Raw genomic sequence first — 5420 nt, forward strand, 5'->3', positions numbered from 1 at the left:
TGAATAAGTATGAATATACTCATATGCACATAATTATACTAAATAACTAATTTAATGAAACTAAATTCCTATAGAAAAATGGGGAAAGTGTAGAATCGTCCACTGCTTGGCGTGTTTTTAAGAATTGCACATACTCAGTATCCATGTACACATCGACTTATAAAAACGTCCCAGAATTGCACAAAAATATCATTGCGCACTCCTTTGACTTTATCCATGTACACATCCACCTATTTTCACTTAAAAAGTCAAAATAAAATTGACAAAAATCCAATTCTCTTTAGTAAAAAGTACCAAATAAATAAGAGGACGATTCTGCACTTTACCCGAAAAAATATATAAAAATACCATTTACCTACATATATTAATAATTTATTATTACACAAGGTTTTTCATATATCATCTCAAAGGAACATAAATTTAATTAAAGCGATGCATTATTGGAATAAATTTGAGTCAGTGTTTTAGGTGTAAGTTATTTAGATTTCTATTGTAGAAAGAATACTTTAGAAAACGTATAGAAATATTATTTTGAACCATAAAAATTCTAAATAGTAAAATTTAAAGTACTGAAAAGGTAGCTACTGTTTTTGACAGTAGATTATATAATATAAAAATACCTCATGCTGAGCATTTTCTGAAATTACAACGCCAAATGAAATTTATATAGTGCAGTATTTAGCAATAATAACTTTTTGTAAACAAATGTAGCTATATTGGCTTAATTGTAATGACAGTAATTTTAACTGCATTTGTATAAGGCTGTACAAAAGATTTATTTATGTGGATTTTCATCCGCAGAGAACAACCGGATTCTCTGTGGAAGTGCTTCCGAAAATATTGTTTAAATATAACTATATTTGAAAGCAATGCTATAACAGTGCCCTTATAAGACTTATGATCCGAAAAGCTTTGGTTTTAATTGTCTCGTAAAAACGTTCAATTACTTCTGCAAAATTCATACCCACGTAATAATTACTACACCGAAATCAATTGATTATACAGCAAAACGTTCCTAAAACAATCAACTCCACAATTCAAGATAATGCCAGCTTCCTGTAGCCTGACAAAACTATGAGTGATTTTTTAAGTCCCGTTATTTAATTATTGTCCTGACAAATGTGCCATGATCAGAGGTGGCCATTTAAGAAAATAACCACTATATAAGGTTTCAACTTAATGTAATTTTTTTCATATAAATAATTCATTTTTAAACTCCCAAGACTAGTACATTTAATATTACATAAATCTTATTCACGAATCTATTTCTATTTCAAAAGCAATTTATGAAAAACACATTTGAAATTTTCTTCATCAAACTAATAATAATGAAAATTAAAGAATGCATAAAAATGATTATATGTGTTTTAACAAAATAGCACAAAATATTTAATGTAAAAATGTGGTTCTAGTCTCATACTTGTAAAGAAAAATAGACCAAAAAGAAAAAACAATGTAAGCTACTATGATCATTTAAATTTTCACATAATTTTAGTAGTGGAAAAAAGATTCCTTAAGCTTGTATGTCTTGTCTACCCCATTCAATAAGTAATAAACGCATTAAATATTTCAATGTTTATTTCATTAATAAAACTTACCTTTTTTGTTTGCGAAATGCAATTAGTACATTTTTTAAAACATAAAAAAAATTCTTTTTGCTCGGCCACATCACATTACTCGAAAAATTGAAAACTGAATCATGCAAAATCATTTTTAAGTAACGTATGCTCAAATTTATTAGTACATAATATTCAAATGATAAAGCATCTACATGAACAAGCTTTAAAAAAGTATTTCTAAACTGTAATCAAAAAAACAAATTTTCCAAAATACAGTTTCATTAGAATGCAAAAACTATATTTCTGCATCTGATCACATCTGCATCTGCACACTGAACCAAATTATCAAGTCTAAAATTATCACTTTTCAGTCTTTAAGCACATTGTTTTTCAGGATAAAAGTAAAGATGGAAAATCAATTTCACGCTCAGAAACTTCATTTCACAACTAGTCAGTTATCAGCAACGTTCTCTCAAACATTACACACGATTACATGTGCATGGCTTTAGTGGTATATTCATAGTCAGTGCTGGTATTTTATTATTTATTACTAATTTCTAAACAGTAAAACATAGTAAAATTTGTATACAGTAAATCATAGAAAATAATATATTGCATTACTACAACCACGAAGAAAATAACACCACCATCGCACAACAATAACTACAGTGGCGCCACATTGCTTGTTTGGGAAACTTCTGAGAGTGGGGGAGGGAGCATGGGAGGGAGGGGAAATTTTTTTCTTCACGTCAGCGTAACAGGGAGAAAAGTTTTGCGATTGTGAATGAACTTGTTCGCGTTAAAGAGGCGTTGGTTGATACCGGTGTTTATTTGTAATATCAGAAATGTAAGTGCTTATGTGTGTGTATTCCGAGAACCAACTCGTAGCAAAAACCACCTCCCTAAGACGACCGCCTCTGAAAGAGACCAGTATTTATGAAAATATAAGTGTACTTAGGTATTGAATATTCCCTCTGCAAGGCGACCATTCACAATGAAAATTCTGCAAGTGTGGCTGGTCGCCTTAGAGAGATTCATTCCGTAGATGCAATCTCCCTAAGCCTACCACCTCTAAAAGATAAACGTATCTCTGAGAACGTGAGTATATATTGGTATTGAGTATCACCTCTCTAATGCGACCACTTGCAAAGATGAACTTTTATTTGCGGCTGGTCGCCTTAGAGAGACCTCGTTGTGTGTGGTGTATATGATTACTGTTATTGTTTCCGAAAAAGAATTAAATCAAATAAATAAGCATATTTAGTATAAACCCTCTCTAAAACGACCAACTGCGTTTCCAGGTTACTCTGATGGTCTTAAAGAAATCATATTTTCATTCTGCTAATTTTATTGTTTACAAGAAGTCTATTAACGTCAGATAAAAAAATAGTATAAACCCATATAAACCAACAGAAGATTTATTATTATATTGATACCAGTAAGAAAACCAGTAAAAGTCAATGTAAACCTATACAAACCAGTACAAAGTTTTACCATTGAGAGAAATGTTGGTTGCATGGGTGTCAATTGATACCAGTAAGAAATACCCACAGAGATCAATAGAAACCAGTAAAAGTCAGTAGAGACCATCAAAAATTCTATAGGTACCAGTAGAAAGTTTTACTGGTTTCTATGGGTCATTTTGAAAACAGTAAGAAAAACCCACACAGATCAACAGAAACCAGTAAAAGTCAATAGAAACCCATAAAATCTTATGGGTATCCATAAAAAGTTTTACTGGTTTCTATGGGGCATTTTTAGCAGGATATATATATATATATATATATATATATATGTTCTGTAGAGTAAAATTCTGTGCAGTTTTAAATTTAATGTTTGGTTTTTCCCTTTGGGCATTTTTCCTATACATTTAAAAGTTAAACGAAGCCTGGCCGCGTAGCCGCTAGTAATAAATAAACAAAACAACTACCTTATGTTTAGGCACAAAATATTTCTGCCAGATAGAATCGATAGAGTTTTGATTACTACAGAATTTTATTTCGAGATTTCATGGTTGATTGTCATTTTCGTGGTTTTCCCCGTGTATAACATGTATACTAACTAGTTCTTCTAGTCCTTCACGAAGGCATCGCGGATGATCCTCAAGCAGTTAGCCCTCAAGGCTTTGAGGTATTCGCATAAACCAAACCTGAACTCAGAAAAGACAGATGAAACATCGCTTCATGAGGTTAACATATCTAGTTTCTACAGAAAACAGATCACAAAGCAAAAAAATCGCTGTCTTTTTATGTTCACGGGAATTCGCATGGTCTCTTTTAAATGCTGCTATTACTTTACCTTCAGAAAGCCTTGCGAAATAATGCTCAAGCATAAATGTTCTTTCTGTTTCAAAAAATTCATGATCAATTTGCACCAAGCAAACTGTTTTTAAAGCTAACAGCTTGAACTTCAACGGAAATTTCAAGCCATATATTTCTTATAAGAGTATAAAGATTAAATATAGTACCTAAATTATACTTAAAATAAATAGATAACTTAAATATATCTATTTATTTACTGAAGCAATTTGAAATTAATATACCATTTTCAAAGTTTTTGAAGGTCTGATGGGCACGAATTTTAGTTTACCTGTTAGAATTCCAAGCTTCTTAAGTAATTTAGAACCCAACCTGCATGTTTTCATGAATAAGTACAAATTAGCAAAATATGGACTCTCCTACTTCCGGGTTTTCCGGGCAATGCAGATGCTTTTAAACAGCACTGGGAAGTTTATCAAAGGAACCTACGACCTCTCCCTTAAGTTTACGCTTTATTACTCTGCATTTTAAGATGTTATTTGTGCAATAGAATGTCTATGATCGAATGTAGTGATTAGAACCGTAAGCACACGGAGAATCAGAAACTCAGTCAAGAGAGACTAAAATTTAAATAGTTTTATTTTTTTTCCCAACAAAATATGAAATATATGTATAATAGAACGTCTATGATCAAAGGTAAATGGAACCGTACCCACCTGGAAACAGAGAATCGGATATTCAATTAATAAAAACAAAATTTAAAATGTTTTAAACTTTTTTTCAAAAAGATTTTCTGAAATTCTTTATTAAAAATTCAAAAATAAGTACGTAATTGCTACATTTAAAATTTAAAAAAAGTCCATTAATAGAAAATATTTTTTTTCCTACAATAAAACAAGTAATCCATATAAGTGTTCATGAAAGACGTTTGTAAAAAACAAAGAAATAAACGAAGTGTTTTGAAATTCACACAAATTATAAAATTTTATCAAATTTAATATATTCTTTTTTATTTATAAGATACTAGTTCTTTTTTTAAAGAAATTGTAACCCTTTTTTTTGTGATTCTTATAATTCTATCATCCGTAACATGATTCGGCACATTTTGATCGAAAAAAAAAAAAAAAAAAGATCGAAAGGTTAAGTGGGGTTCCAGGACCTAATACCGAAGATCTTTGCATAAAGCTTCAAATAATAGTATACCGTTTTTTTCTAATTGTATATTTAATACGTAAGTCTAGAATTTATGTAAAGTTTCTCTGTAAATGTCTTGTTAGACTGGCTTCTGATGCGGGCCAACCAGTAGCCCAGCAAGTAAAGTAGGGCGGCGCAGCAATACCGGTCAAAGTCACTGACGAAGTTCTCGTGCTCCGTCCACTTTTCCCTGTATCTCTTCCTGCATACAGCTTCATTATGGCTAAATTTTAGATTGTCCGTTTCCTTTTTATTGTCATCTCAGCAACACGCAAGCTTTATTGTTCTCCCAATCTGCAGCCCGGATGATTTTTTTCGTCTCTGAAAACCTGAAAAATGTAGTTCGCTGTTTTCTACATTTAAAAATTCCGAAACATGTCTTCTCCTCCTTTTATCTTCTGAAATATGC

The sequence above is a fragment of the Stegodyphus dumicola genome, chromosome 11 (assembly GCF_044657685.1).
Source record: "Stegodyphus dumicola isolate Sdum_Otavi_A_Nest chromosome 11, ASM4465768v1".
Classification (NCBI taxonomy): Eukaryota; Metazoa; Arthropoda; class Arachnida; order Araneae; family Eresidae; genus Stegodyphus; species Stegodyphus dumicola.